Source organism: Vipera berus, assembly GCF_964194415.1.
Source record: "Vipera berus genome assembly, chromosome: 2".
Taxonomy (NCBI): domain Eukaryota; kingdom Metazoa; phylum Chordata; class Lepidosauria; order Squamata; family Viperidae; genus Vipera; species Vipera berus.
Window position 1 is genome coordinate 172,773,270 of NC_138203.1, and position 17,045 is coordinate 172,790,314.

At 38.1% G+C, this 17,045-nt stretch overlaps 1 protein-coding gene across 1 annotated transcript in view; it reads right to left on the reverse strand.

Moving 5' to 3' along the window:
* TNRC6C (trinucleotide repeat containing adaptor 6C) overlaps nt 1-17,045 on the reverse strand; it is a 136,532-nt gene that overhangs the window by 115,392 nt on the left and 4,095 nt on the right. The window lies entirely within an intron of this gene.

Sequence of the window (17,045 nt, forward strand, 5' to 3'; positions counted from 1 at the left end):
GCGATAATACTTTTATATTCTCTCTAGCATCATTTAACTGAACTCAGTTAACTTAGTAATAGTTCTGTTTCTAAATATAGATTCTTGGCTTTTCCCTCCTCCCCCAGTGACATAAATGGAAGGGAGAGTGCTCAGAAGGCTCATTCTTATCTAAGTTTATTTGGCTTTTAAAGCCAACTTGAATTAATAAAACTACTGTACATGGTTTTCTTTAAAACATTTTAAAAAACACTGTTTTTTCTAAATCATCTTCTTACATATACTTTGTGTCGAGCCCCGCCGGCCTCCCGCCCGCTCGGGCCTCAACACTGGCTGTGCCGCCGCAGCCGCAGCCGCACCGAGCAGCTGTCCGGTCCCCAGCTGATCGGCGCGCCCGAGCGGCACCCCCCTCCTCCCCTGGACGGCGTGGCTCCATCCTCCTCCACATCGAGCCGCCGCAGCTCCGCCGAACAGCTGGCCGGTCCCCAGCTGATCGGCGCGCCCGAGCGGCACCCCCCTCCTTCCCTGGACGGCGTGGCTTCATCCTCCGCCACATCGAGCCGCCGCAGCTCCGCCGAACAGCTGGCCAGTCCTTGGCTGACCGGCGCGCCCAGGCGGCACCTTTCCCGGACCTCGGACGCTTACTTGGAGGGCGTGGCTTCGTCCGGGCTACGCGAAGCGCGCTGCCGCGATTCCGCCGAGCAGCTGCCCGGCGCACAGCTGTTTAGCGCGCCCGGCCCCGGACGGTCGGCGGGCGCGCGTTCACCTCGTCACCGGGGACGACGCCAAGCGCCCACCGGCCCGGCGCCGGACCCTGGACTGCGGCAGCCGGACCCTGGACTGCGGATGGCGCCCGGGCGGCAACAGGCTGCACCCAGCGAACAGTTGGACTCGCCCCAGCTTACTGTGGAGGGGGGTGCGACTGTGCCTGTTTTGCCACGCTCTGTTACTGGACATGGGGGGGGCTTAACGACCGCAACGCCAGCACGGCATGGGGCTCGCGAGGGAGCGGAAGGACAATACTTACCTGGAAGGGGGCTTGACAGGCTGCAGCAGCGCACACGGTGGGTGGTGGCTATGCACGGTGATGGGTGGGGTTTTTATGGGGAGGCGGGCGGATGCCGGTTTGCTTTGAAGGGGTGGGGTTAGGGTGTGGTAACATGTTAAAAGAGCGGTGAGGCTAGGAGCCTCAACGCTGACTGTACCGCGGTTTGTTTTGGAGAAGGAATAAACCTTGTTGCCCGTTCCTTTGGAAGTGCTTTTGTTTCCTGGCAGAGGACGTCGTGACACTTTGGATATTAAATAAGGGAATAGTTAGATCTTTTATTGGCCATCGACCCTCAACAAGAGTATTCCTAAAATCGGATCTGCTTTTAGAGAATTAGGTAGCCCATAACAGTCAGAAACTATATACCAATAGCAGACATTTAGAAGATGGTGTCTTAATAAAATATATTCTTTATGATACTCTGTGGAAGCAAAAGTTGTAACTGGAAGAAGCAGAATAGGAAGAGTATTAACGCTATTGAACGTTGGGGTTGGAAAAGTCTTTAGAAAGTACTGAGGACAGTCAAGAAAACTAACAAATGGATCATTGAACAAATCAACCCAGAGTTCCCACTTGAGGAACAAATGACCAGGCTCAAATTATCCTAGTTTGAACATGTTATATGAGGACTTAGCTCCCTAGAGAAAGTTCTATTGCTGGGAAAGATGGAAAGAAAGAAAAGAGAATGACTAGCAGCAAGGTGAATGGGCTCAGGTACAGTGGCAATGAATGGACTATTGTAAGACCAGATTAGGGCGAGATTGTTATGGAGAAAATCTATCTATATGGTTGCTAGGAATCAAAAAATGACTTTTGGTACATAATCAATCAATCATGGAAATCACATTAACAGTTATAACTAAAACCCACTATTTCTTGTTTTCTTATTACTATTGCTACGATATTACGAAAGAATGCGGCTCCTTTACTCTTTTATTGAATCTTGACAGTTATAACTTTCCTTGAACGTTCTCTGAGAACGTATAGAATATATATCTTGAAAAAAATATATTTTACTTTTAAGCTGCATTTATGCTGGCAGCAGAAGACAGTTATATGGTACAAAGAACCAAGCTCAGAGAGCGCCAAGGACTCCACAGTTAAAACATTCTGCATCCAATTCCCTCCTCTATTGTCCATTGATGGAAAGGAAGAGAGGGAAAGAGAAATATGAAAACTTATCTTGCTCTTCTTTCTCACATTGCAACTAACTTCAAAAAGGGAAGGCTGATCCCTGTCCACCTCAATAAGGATTTCAATACAGACTGCATATGGAGCAGCTGGCATTTCCTTATAGGAATAAATGATAGCTAGTCAATTATACAATAAAAGCAAAGGGTCTAATAAGATCTTTCTAGGAAGTAAACTATAATGATTTAAAGAAATACCGTAAGTTTTATCCTCAGTTGCGTTCTAGAAAGCAGCCTTTTTAATTTACAGAACTTAAAAACTCTATGAGAATCAAGCCAACATCTCTACAATATAATATGGATTACATTTATTGGTTAGATCAGGGATCCTCAGCCCCAGGGCCATGAACCGGCACCTGTCCGCAGCATGCCAACAACCGGGCCGTGCAAACAAGTGAAGCCCCATCTGCATGATGCAGGCAGCATGCAAAACCACACCCCCTCCGGTCCATGGAAAAACGTTTCTCTGTGGAACTGATCCCTGGTGCCCAAAAGGTAGGGGGCTACCGGCTTAGGTGACAGAATCACATAGCATGAAATGTTAAAGATTAATTTGGAATATTTACAAGAGAACCAGATTGCACAGCAACATCTATTTCCAGCTCACAGGAATAATTTGATTATAATGAATTGTCATTCTTTCCCCATTTTCTTGGCTTCTGTTATAATCTTCCAACTCTCAGGTAATTTTGGGTTACCACCAGTAGCTTAAATTTATATGATGCTAATTTTGTTTGTTTGCTTGCTTTACTTGCTGGCTCATTTGTTCAGTTCTGCAGTGTTCTTAAATCCTCTGGTTCAACATAAGAAATACACAATACTCTTGTGTGTGTGTGTGTGTGTGTATTCTTACTTTCATATCTTACATAGTTCTAATCACATATTTTCTATGATATATTTACTGCATTTATTTCCCAATATACATGCTTGATGGCTATTTCTATGTCATTTGTAATTCTAATTCACTAGTGATATTTTAATATTGTTTTAAATATTTCAACCTGTTTTTATTGTTAACCTTCTTCAATAAAATATTAAAACTTTAAGTATAAATATGTGCTTTCTTTTTACATGTAGTTTTTTTTCCTTTCTAAATGAAATTAAATTTTTTAGATCAATTATACAGCCAGGAATATCACATGACTAATAGTAAAAAAAGAAAAGTGCAAAAAGAACTCATAAAATATCATTAAAATTAAATTTATAAATTAGCAACTAGCAAAAGAATTTATAAACATCATCGCAAATACACACATCTATGCATTCCCAAAGGAGACTCCGGTTGTAAAATGTATGGGCTACAAATGTTAAAAATTGACACTTTACAAAACTATTTTCTCTCCTTACCTTTTTGTGCATTTCCCCTCTTATCAATACTAAAATAACTTCACCTTCAAATTTATCTTTTACTTAAGGGCAACATTTAAATCAACTTCTAAACTTATATGGGTAGATCAGACAAAGTAAGTTATCTTTGAGTCAAACTTAATTTCAGGTAAATTCGTGGAAACATCCATATGTTATTCTTGATAACATTTTCCCCCAAGATACAACTAATCCTTGCTTAACAACCATCTGTTTAATGACCATTTATTTATTTGTTTTCTGTCCATATTGCTGCAATTATAAAGTTAATATTTCAAGTTACAGCAGAGCTGAATAAATGGTAGTTATAATCGGTCCTCGAAATTGCAGCCACTGCAGCACCCTGTGGTTACATAATCAAAATTCAAGCACTTGGTAGCCCACTCGCATTTACAACTAGGCACTTCAACTCCTCCCACACCAACCCCCAGCTGATCTTCAATATTTTCTTCCTCCTGCTGCTGGCCTGGGATCCAGGTGGTTGTGGGGAGCACAGCAAAGAACCTTGTCTGTTGATGAGAGTTTACCTAGCCTGGCTAGGAAGAAGGCAGAGGGATAGAACAGTGACATGCAGAACAGTCTCCAGGAGAGGCAGTGGTAGCTCCCTAGATGAAGGTTTAGTTTAGTTTAGTTTAGTTTATTAGACTTATATACCGCCCTTCTCCCGTAGGACTCAGGGCGGTTCACAAGGTTTTTTAAAAGAAAACAATACAATTACAAAAATTAAAAACAATTAAAATGATTATATTAACCTTGAATATAAAAATCCTAATTAAAATCCAATTAATACCCCAATTAATACCCTGAGTCCAGGCCAGAAAGCTCAAAGAGCCAGGTCTTCAGGTCCCGGCGGAATGAGCGGAGGTCAGGGGCAGTCCTAAGCTCTACAGGCAGCTGGTTCCAAAGGGCCGGCGCACCCACAGAGAAGGCCCTCCCCCTGGGTATTGTCCGCCGGCAATCTTTTACCGGCGGTACCCTGAGAAGACCCTCCCTGTGGGAGTGCACAGGATGATGGGAGCTTGATGCCGGCAGCAGGTGCTCCCTCAAATATCCCGGACCCAAGCCATTTAGGGCTTTATAGGTTCCTTTAGCCGACAAGTCTCTGCTGCTGTGCCACGCTTGCGCCCTGTCACATACATCCCAGGGTCCTGGGGTGGCAGGGGACAGCAGGGATAGGTGGCAGAGAAGGGTAAAATACCCTGATTTGGGGGGGGGGCGGAAATAGCCTGGTGGGGGAGTTGAAGAAGAGGGAAGTGTGACAGGGCAGGAGAAAACATAAGGTCCTGGCCTAACAACAGTACAATCCTGGGCAATGAACCAACCACAAATGGGATTACTGGAATTACCATCACAAAATGATACAGTCATATGATGTTTTGCCTGACAATTGCTTCAACTGGCAACTCGGATTCCAATTAGGGCTGTTAAGCGAGGATTCCCTGTGCATTTTTTTTTAAAAAAACTTCACTACAGGTACTCTATTTTCTGGTAGTTTTTATCCAATGCCAACCAGATGCAACATAATAACCCTGTTTAGTTTTTTGAAGTCAGTGAATTTGCTAAGTTTTCAAAAAATGCCATTGGGCTGCTCGAGAATGCTTGGCAGGCTGTATGTTGTGCAAGCCTGCTCTATCTGTTTCTTGATATTAGAAGGCAAACAAAGGTTAAGCTGAAGTCTTTGTTTTTGTCCAAACAATACACTAGGGCAGTTTAGCCATAGTTTTAATAAACCACAATAGTTGAATTCAACAACACAGTAAGCCATAAACTTGTTCCAGCTTTATTCACAGACTTGGTAGTAAATCACCAATCTTCAAACGCTTAACCTATAATTCAACTCTTGGCTAGACTTGCAGAGGATTCCAAGACACAACTTGGTTAAATTAGAATACTTATTGTAGACAACTAAATCTCAGACTCAAGAACTGATTGCCCATTTCTCTGTAAAGAAGCAAAAAGCTTATATATTCATGTTTCAGGTTTTAAATTCTAGACTTCTTTCTCTGTGTTTCTGAATTAACAGATATTTGGCAAGTTGCTTGGGTTTGAGAAACACTGGAGATGCATTTACGTAATAGCCTGTGAACCATTAATTCATATTTCATCAAGTTCAGCTGACATTATGTGTTATCCTAGCATATGACTATCCTGTTTTCTGTATCTTCTACTCAACAAATCAGCAACATCCAAATAAAAAGTTCCTGTCTTATGTCACTGATTGTATAACTTTCTGTTCAGTTTTCTTTCAACACCTCTCTGAACTATTTCTGCTCCCCTTCCTTCATTACGATTATTCTTTAGTTCCTTACACTCCATGCAGCACCATATATTAATGAAGCTGGTTGTGTCACTTGTTTGCAAAAGCAAATAAAAATAGAGTACATGTCTATCCAAATAATAGAGCGTGCTTATTAAGGGGACTGACACACTGATCTATAAAAATCCAGTATCATTGAAATCAATAAGCAAGTACACTTAACCAAGTTGTCACAAGGAATTCTACTTTTCATGTTGTTTCTCCAAAAGATAGAAGCATTAAAAGAGCTCATTTTCCCCATCTTGTTCTTTTGAAATGGCTGAACCATAACCCTGAAACTTTACACTACGTGTTCAGCCTGAGGCAAAAAAGCTTTTCACAGAATGTTTCTCTGCCTGAATGGTTTAAGTTTGCCAAATTAAATTGAAAAGAGGGTTTTATAGGAAATACAAGACCTATAATGAGGAACTTGTTAACATATACAAAAGTCTTACAGCATTTAAGGTAACTCTTAATTAGGTTATCTGTTCATATTTACATCATTTTATTTCAGTTATGGACACTGAAGCTTCTTCAAAAGCACGCCAACAGCAGGGTTGTGTGTATACTGCAATTATGAAGCAGCAAAGAAATAATATATGGATAGTCCTCGACTTACGACCACAATTAAGCCCAAAATTTATGTTACTAAGTGAAACATTTGTTAAGTAACTTTTCTTGCCACTGTTATTAAGTGAATCACTGCAGTGTGAAGTTAGTAAGAGGGTTGTTAAATGAATTGAGTTTCCCCATTGACTTTACTAGTCAGAAGGTTCCAAAAGGAGATCACATGACCCCGGGACACTGCAACCGTGATAAATATGAACCAGTTGTCAAGCACCTGAATTTTGATCTTGTGATAATGGGGATGTTGCAACAGTCGTAAGTGTGAAAAACTGTCATAAGTCACTTTTTTCAGTGCCATTAGTTGTAAGTTGATTCGTATCTGCTTCTTGAGAATCAGTGTGTCGATTCATGTGCATGTATGAATGGGTGTTCATCTAAAGAGTAGAAAATTTCTATTTGCAAGGGTAGCAACAGCAGTTGTCACAATGTCCAAATGTCAGAATCATGACCAAATAATACTATTAATACTAAGTAATTGGAGTAGGATTATCAGCACCCTTGCCTCTGTAACAGAACCTTATACGATATACAATAAGAGAAGTTAAGCATAGCTTACTTAGATTAATAAAACAGGTCACAAAACGTCTTTTGGTAAATAGGTATCAGGTTGTAAAAAATCACAAAGCCATGGATACCGAGATGAGACTTAAGAATACTTTTAAAACATCTGCAATCCCACAATGCTACAATTTACGGTACATTCAGTGCTGCATTTGATAAATAATAATAACACTTACTGACTGAACAAACACTATTCAAACAACATACTGTATCACATTTTTAATGACATCACTGGGCCAATATTCACTGTCTTTGTTAGAAAGCATACGTGAAGGCCTATCTTAATAGGGATAATCAGTTCCCTGAAGAGGTAGGTTGAAGCAGATGTTTCAATCAATGAGATGACTATCAAGTGTAATTTGCAGGGCCCTTGCCTATGGGGAAAAATACCCCCACATGCACAATTGATGCTACCACTGCAATCTCCTCTGTGCATCATGAACTTCATGCTTCAAGCAACAAGATGCATGCAGAACTCAGTAAAAATCATGAGTAAGCACAAGACAAGAAACCATTGCCAAACACTCTGACCTCTATCAATCCATGATCAGGCAAATAATATAAAGGACATGAAACATCAACATTACTCTTTTTAGAAGTTGTAAAAAAAATCATACAAAGAGCAAAATATATAATACTCTGGGAGTTTAAAAAAAATCCAAGGTGTACTCTGGGAGTTTAAAAAAAATAATCCAAGGTGTAGGTCAGGTCACGTTTGCATTCACTATTCATGCCCCCATCATAAGTGAAACAATGAGCATGAGTGGTATGCATAGAATTTTTTTTTTTAAAAAGTAACTTTTCAGAAAGCACATAGCTTCTTAGCTAAGTTTTGCTGAAAATCACCTGGATGATCCCGCAAGTTACTGGAACATTTATTTTTTTTGGTAATAATGGGAAAATTTTGGAGAAAATGAAACACTACATTCCATCATAAGTATCCTAACTATAAAGCACAGCAGGCGGAGTCTGTTTAGAGCTGCTTTGCAGCTTCATAATCTAGACCAGGGGTAGGCACCCTCGGCTCTTTTATGACTTGTGGACTTCAACTCCCAGAATTCCTGAGCCAGCTGGCTCAGGAATTCTGAGCCAAATTATGCAGGGGAATGCAGGGGAACTACCTGGGTCATGGTCATGTAGCACAACAATAATATTAAGCACAAAATCTGAGCAGCATTACACATGAAAAAGAACTGTGGTTTTTTGAGGATCACGTGCCACAAAGAAGCAATAATGTGATACACTTGCATAATTTAAAAAAAAATTACAGGCTCCATCAACAGAAGTGTGATGTCAAGAACAAGATAAGACTTTACTCTTCTCTCCAGTATTCTCCACTATTTAGACTACACCTAGAATACTACATTGAGTTCTGGGCATCAGATTTTACGAAGGAGATTGATAAACTGAAATGTATCCATAAAGGAACAACCAAGATAATAAGGACTCTGGAGAGAAATACTTATAAATTATTTGGAGGCACTGTGTTTGCTTAGTCCAGACATGTCAAACACAAGGCCCGGGGGCCAGATCCGGCCCACGAAGTGGTTTCATGTGGCCCGCGAAGCCATCCTGGAAACAGTGAGGGAACAGCCCCCACTGCCTTGGCCCTGGCCCAGAGACCCTCCTTCTGCCAGAGACCCCCAGATCTGTCCCACTCCTGCCCAAGCCCCCATAGGCACCCTTAATGCGAACGATGTAGAGCTGGCCATGCCCACCCAGTAGGCCATATGCACTCTAGCCACGCCCACCCAGTAGGCCATGCCCACCCTGGCCATACCCACCCAGCCCCATGAGGGCAACTGCAATGCTGATGCGGCCCTCAATAAAATTGAGTTTGACACCCCTGGCTTAGTCTATTAGAAGAGAAAGATAGAGGGGAAACATGGCAGCTGTTTTTAACTACCAAAATCCCTATCATGTAGAAGATGGGATAGAATAGTTCAGAATTGTTCCAAAACAAAGGATAAGATGCAATAGGTTCAAATTATGACAAACTACCACTAGAGGCAGTCCTTGACTTACGACCACAGTTGGGATCAGGATTGCCATCATAATTCAGGGCAGTCATAAAGTGAGACGCCACATGAGTCCACGACCTATGACAGCAATCTCGGCAATCACCATTGCAATTGTTAATTAAGAATCACTTTACATATGACTTCCGCCTTTTAGGAAAACAGTGCAGCTTTACAAAGACTCAAAAGAGCCAAATATATTGTAGGACAGAGGTCCCCAACCTTTTGGGCACCAGGGACCAGTTCCGTGGAGAAAGGTTTTTCCACAGACCAGACAGTGCGTGGTTTTGTGTGCTGCCTACATTCCACAGGTGGGGCTTTGCTTATTTGTGCAGACTGGTTGCTGGCATGCCGCAACCCAATACCGGTTCACAGACGGGGGGTTGGGGACCCCTGTTGTAGGAAATGTTCAGTGGAGAAGCTGGGTCTCAACAGGACACAGGAAAAGGTGAGAGAACTAGGAGGAATGAATGAACTAGCTACCTCACAATTTATGATTTCTGTATCTCTAACAAAAGTTTTTTTTTCTTTTCATCGTCATGCACGTTTTAAAGCATACTGCCTATTTTTAAATGATTAAATTCAAAGTGTTCTCTAATACAGCAAGGAATTTGTCTATCTTAAACTTCTACAGGTAGCCCTCGATTTACGATCACAATTGAGCCCAAAATTTGTGTTGCTAAGTGAGAAATTTGTTAAGTGACTTTTGTCCCATTTTACAACTTTTCTTGCCACATTTGTTAAGTGAATCACTGCAGCTGTTAAATTAGTAACACTGTTGTTAAGTGAATCTGGTTTCCCCATTGACTTTGCTTGTCAGAATGTTGCAAACGCTGATCACATAACCCCGGGACACTGCAGCTGTCATAAATGTGAGACAGTTGGCAAGCATCCAAATATAAACCATGGGAATGCTGTAACAGTCGTAAGTGTGGAAAATGGTTACAAGTCACTTTTTTCAGTGCCACTGTAACTTCAAATGACCACTAAACAAACTGTTGTAAGTCGAGGACTACCTCTATTCTCTTCCCTGAACGGCCAGAGTCACACATTGTTTTATACACATCAAGGGTGGACTAACAGCCCAACTTTTCCAAGTTAGGAAGAAAGCATTTTTTTTGCCAAGAATGTTTATTAAATACTTTATTATAATTGGTCCAACCTGTTCTGTACAAACTCAGAATAAAAATCTTAATTTGAGATTTCTCTTTCTTCTGGTCTCTCTGCAATACAGAGAGTGGAGGCTAGAGAGGTTGGGAAATACTGGAGGTACTCGTTCTTTGAATCCTTTTTTAAATCATCCTCTCAGGCATGCAGGTGAAGATGAAATATAGAAAGTTGATGGGAGAGGCCAAGCCTTCCCTCATTCCATCAACAGAGCCTCTGGCCTTGCTTGAGTCATTTTTAAAAATAATTATTTCCAATAGTATGGAAAAACAAGCAAACAGGAGCTAGAGATTATTCCTAATTTAACTTGGCATTTTCTTGCTTTCTTCCATTGTCTGCTTGCATGGAACCAGGTTTATTACACAACGGAAGTACTAGCGAGAGCGAAGATGCTCTCTTGCACAACACAATGTCAAAGAACAAGCCTTCAAGAGGACAAGGGCGCCTGATATACTAGATTTTCTAAATGCTACCCTTTCTTTCTTTCATGATGGTAATGTGAAGCTATCATTTTTTTTCTCACCTGGTGGCAAGGCCCTAACTAAAATTCACTCATTTAGGCCTGAGATTTTTTCCGTTATGAAACAGTTATTGACAATATTATACCATATGTCCTCTGGTGGTACTTAATAATTTTGTCCTACTATTTTATCTGCTTGGTGCACCTGCTCATAAAAGTAACATTTTAAAAAATTTTCAAGGAAGAACATCAAAACATTTTCTAGGATTGTGGTTCAATGAGAAAATTACAACAATGTACTTTTAGAAATGTGGCTATTTTTCATTGCCCTTATTAAACCAAACCAAAATTTATCATTTGGCTGTGATAATTCCAAGGAAATCTTTTTATAGTTTTGCTCTTTATTCTTAAATTTTATTATATTAAAAACAGAAATGGCAATTTTTTTGACATAGACCAGACATATTGCAAAAATCTGTATGACCACTAGATGTTAGAAAAAACATATAGAAACCTCTAACTCATTGCTATTCTCTATTTGTCATTTTTATTATTGCAGTACTGACATGGTACCCATTCTTTAAATTAGGCATCTGTTATTTTCTATAAGCCTTCAGAAATATATAACACAAATAATTAACATGATATGAAAAGATACTGCAGTTTAAATAATATATGATTTAGTTTTACAACAACACACTTTTAAAAATAGTGTTATACTGAGATTGGCTTTATACTTCACTTGGACTGTATTGTCAAGTATTATGACTTTATTAAGCTTGATACTATGACTTTAGTAAGTTTGATAATGCAGCTACAATAAATTTAATGAAATAATATTCACAACAATCATTATTCAATCAACTATTATTACCACCACTACTACTACTACTCAATCAACACTCCAACTAGGAAATCCATATGTAGTTAAATGTATGGAATTCAGTTTGGACAAGAGAACAAATTAATGAGAGGGGGCCAAAACGCTCAATTCACCAATCTTTTCTCCCTACCAATATCAAAGGGCAAGTGACTGCATAGTGGAAGGCAGAGCACTTCATCTCAAATTTTGTTTTATACAAATAAAAGAAGTCTCTCTTTTAAATAAAAAAGCTGCAGTTCTTGGAGACTAAGTAAATAAGCTGATTTACAAAGAAATACTATTATTAATCCAGCTTCTTAAATATTTTACTTCATAACATGCTCTTTTTATTAGTAGCAAATAAGTGCCAAGCAAATTTACCAAGCCAAAACCATTTCCTCCCCCTCAAAATAAAAAATCAAATAAAACAGGGGTTTTCTCTTCAGTAAATGACTTGTTTGTTCAAATTAGTTACCATCACTTTTTAACCATTAAGAGATATCATTTTCTTATCTGAGTCATCAAAAGTTTTTTTAAAAAAATGGAATGCTGAAACAAGACAATTAACAAATAATGCGGCACCTGCTGTGAAATCATATTCTTTAATATTTGTTTGCAGATGCATCTGAAGTATATTCAAAAACAAAAGACGGTTTGTTTTTAGAAGAATAATTTGGAATAATAATTATTTAAAAGCAACTGGTATAATTTGTAAATTGGTACCATTACAAGGTCAGGAAACACTTTCTTTGGCAAGGTCAGGAAACACTGTCTTTGGAGGCATGTTTCTCACAAATATATTTCAGTATAAAATATATATAATCTCTGTGGTGGATTACTTTATCAAGTTCTGTGCACTTATACTTACGAGCTAGGTGAGAATTCTAGAAACTGTCACCCCAACATAACTGAATGGGATTGGACTGGAAAGAGTTACAAGCAAAATTTAAGTAGGCTGAATTGGGATAATGTTCACTGGATGACTGCTACTTTCCTCTGAGAAGGCTCAGGAAAAATATTCAGCTCAAATTACTAGGAGGATATTCAATTTTATGAAGCAGTCCGACCTCTCAAACCCCCAAAGTTCTGATCAAGTACAAGTGCCGCCTTTGGGAGAGAGTAAGGAATCGCTTTCACATGGCTTAATTCCAGTTAGCATGATCTCCATATATGCATTTGGAAAAGGACAATGACTTTATGTAGCAGTCAGTTGCAGGCATTAAATGGAGATTCTAATACAGTATGTAATATACTTCATCAATGTATAAGAAATTGCTGAAGTATATTAGATACTACCCACCAGGTTCAAACTGGCTGTGGGCAGTTAGCTTGCAATACTGTATGTGCTGTTACAGTAGTATTTTACAGCAAGAGAAGTAAATCTCTGTTATTGCTTTCTTGCTTATTTAGCTCAAATCTGTCAGTTAACAAGATACAATATAAACAGATTAACAAAACTGAAATAAAACTGAGTTAATTAAGTTGTTTTCACATTTCATACTATCCTTATAGATTTAACAGGGAAACTGTGCTTTGATATTTCTTTTAAATTAATTTTCTACCTCTAAAAATCAGGCAGGAGAGCCAGTCTAGTGCAGTGGTAACAAGGTTACATAGTGGGAGACTGAGTTCTAGTCCCACCTTAAGTACAAAGTCAGCTAGGTGACCTTGGGCCAGTCATAGCCCCTTCTCAGCCCTCAGAGGGAAGAGATAGCAAACCACTTCAGAAATCTTGCCAAGAAAAACTGCAAGGACTAGTCCAGAAAGTTGCCAGTGACGTGAAAGGATGAAAAAATAAAAATAATCAGACACTAGAAACTGATAAGAATAGTGGATATCAACTACATGAGACAGCCAAAATATACCGGTAGTAATGGAGAATATTTTATACTTCCGTAACTGTATTCTTGAAGATGAACCAATAGCCATTTATATTATCCACAACTTTCAAAGTAAGCAGATATTTTTGAACAAGGTGAAAAAGCTTATTAGTTCTTTCAGCTCTTCCTCAAGTGTACAACTATACACTATTTGTTCCTTCAATTTCACAGGTGGCAGACATTATTTCCATATGATTGACAATTAAGTGACACTGCCAGGGGCAATAAAGCAAATCTGCTACTGGGCTGAGCCTTTCATTTGCCTACAATTCCTCATACAATATATTCATAGAACAAATTTCTAGTTATTTTCCTTAGAGTTTCAAAACATATGTCCTGGGTCAGATATATAAAGAAATGGAATCCAAGATTAAATGTCTGTCTTTGCTATTAATTACACTTCAAGTTTAATTTTTTTAAACTAAAAGTTCTTGAAGATCCTCTCAAAAATTAAACAAAATAAAAACTGAATTCATTAGAAAAAACACTAACAAAACATAAAAGACCAAGGTCAAACAAACAAAAAAAGGAAATAATAAGCTTTTAATAACAAAATATTACCAATACAGCTTTAGAAAAGCATGTAAATGATTCTCCTAGTAGTCTGTAATATACCACAATAGTGAGAGAATTTGAGAAGGGCTCTACAGTACAGTATGTTTAATTATCTTAAGTTAAGTAACAGTAATAGCTTTATATTTATGGCTACTCTGAGGAAATCAATTTATGTTGAAAAAAAGCTAAAATTATTTTTAGGCTCACTCATTCCTAAAAAATATTTTTAAGTTGAATAATAAACAGAAGCAATCTATACATGTAAAAAAAACTTTGTCCAAGAATTTGTTTTATGATTATGTACAGTTTATTTAAAAATTAAATGACAAAAGAATATTTTCAAAAGAAAAAAATAATTGTGCAGAGATAAAATTGTTTATTAAGAATTCATTTCACCTGTCTAGCCCTCCAAAAACAAACCACAGAGCTATGTACAAAGCTAGACAATCTGGGCAGCCAGCCATAAAACATTACTTCTATAGCAGATTCTGCTTTCACTCTTAAGCTCTCCACAGCTATAAAACATAACAAGAGATGTTCTGGTAACCAGCTTATATGCCTCAGACTATTTATGATTCAAAGGCTAAAGTTTATTTCCTTCACTTTGAATCCTTTTAGATACAAAACTACACCCAACTGGGTATTCAAGGTTAACCTTCTAGATTGCAGAGAAAATAAAAACACAAAAATTACTTGTTACATAGTAATATCTGATGACTTTCCCAATAGTTTTTATTGAGAAGATGAAAATAGGTAACACTCATGCAAATATACTGATTACCGTATGGCTACAGAACAGAAACATACTTAAATGCCTTTCTATTTTGAAGTTCACAGCTGAAAATATTGTTTTGATTCGAAATGTTGACCAAAGTTCAAAGAACTATATAATATGCCAAATGCCCAAGAGTGTGTTTTTTTAGTTTCTCACTGTCATCCAATCCCCTGAGACAAACAAAATTCAAGGACTCCTCCAAACACATACAATTAGAGGACTGAAGAAATATAAAAATCTGCTATCTCCCTGTATATCAGTAGTGTTTTGTGGCTCTCTGAATCGCAGCTCTTAGTACACCTAGTTTAAAACAGGTTCCACTGAAATCAATGAACAATCCAATTTAGAATGTTTTTATATGGAGATTCATCTTTTTCTACAACCTGCTATATTTATCCATAAATGCACAAGTCATGCATCATAGAAAACTAATTTGATAAATGTTACATCCAGAGCATATTACAATTCATCAAAATATTTGAGTCTTTCAGTACTGATCCAGCTAATAACCTTTATAAAATTACTGCAAAGCTCAAGACATTATCACCAAAAGGCATCAGCTGATACTAAATTGGCTAGACTGCAGCATCATCAGGCACTTAAGAGGTTTATTATTCATCTATAGCACTAAAATAGAATGATCAATTCCTTTCTAAGGCTTCAACATCAGGGGGGAAAAGGTTTCAAGTATGACATTAACTTGTAATATGGATTTTAGTTTTTAACAACAGTTTGATGGTGCATCAGAAGGTAACATCCTGCAAAGCAAGGAATGCAAATCCTAAGCAAGCAGCAGCCAAAACAATACTTTTATAGTTCATGGTGTATTTCTGTCTTCACCAAAATGCATTAAATTTAATATTTCAAATTGCTTTATATGAAGTAATGATATCAACTAGTGACAGATTTGAAAGGCAAAGAAATTAGCATTTATTCCTTGGATGAATTGAAATGAGTAGAAGCTAAGCATTAAGTCTGTAGTGTTCTCACAGAGACTTTCTTAGCAATTCTTTCCATCTGAATCCGCCTTTGCTGAAGGAAAAGGCTGCCCCACCCCTGACCTTCTCCTCCTCCAGCTTGTTTTGGAAAGCAGCCAGATGACAGTACTGGGAAAAGTGCATATTTATTTCAACAAGACCAGCTGTAGAGAAAAAAACTAAATGTAATTTTAGGTATTATTCATTCTTCTTTCTCAATGGCCTCGGGTTTTTTTTTTAATTCCATTAAGATGCTAATTTCCAAATTATATCTACATTGATGCTTTAGTAACTCTATTCTTACAGCTTGCTATCATTAAGGAAACAATCAACCTTGTAAATAAAAGTGAATTCTCCATTGATGGAAATTCGTTTGGATCTTTAACTGAGACAGGGAAAAATATTTATGTGAACTTTGGTACAGTGAGGATTCCTTTTTGCCTTTTTTTTACACCTGGCTAAAATATTGAATCTCTGAAACACATCCAAAGACACCACACCCCAAAAAACCTGTTGTTAGACATATGATACTCCAATGTTTACCATGTGATCCTTGAATTTATGATACACTGAATACTGATGTAAAATTTAAATCAGCAAAAATAGCTGAAATATTTAATGCCTTAATAGTTGTCTACCCAGCAGTGTTAATCTCTGTTGCTAAATGGTACATTAGCTCCAACTGCAGATAAAAAATTGACTGCTTTCAATGGGGAAAATAGGATCTCTTTCATCCAATTTAAAAAATTGTTACAAGAACAATTTCCAAATATAGAATATTTATCTTATTAGTACACATTAAAAAAGTGTGAGGTTCAAAGCCGAACTTCTCACCAAAAGCAAGATCCAAAGGTAAGTAAGTGCCTTATTCAATGTTCATTCATCTGCTATCTATTCAAGAACTGTGATGAATTTCACAAAGGCATGACTATTGAATCACAAAAGAGATAGTATGGTTTCAAAGTACAAATACTTTTCATGAGACAGTGCCTGCTTAGCTGATAGACTAGCATTGACACAGAATTTTTTTATCAATATTGGGACATCCAATATTCATATCGTGAGGAAGAACAAACTTGCATTTGGGATATTTTAATTAATTGTTTTAAAGTGTTTTGCAGACTGCTTATTGACACAAGAGCCTAAGTGAATCAAACCACCGGCCTACTTAGTCCAATATTTATTTGTATAATGGCCATCTAAATGCCTATGGAAATCCCAGAAGAAAACAACAGCAGCTTCCTCTGCTACTGTTTCTCAGTAACTGATTAAGCATGCTATCTCT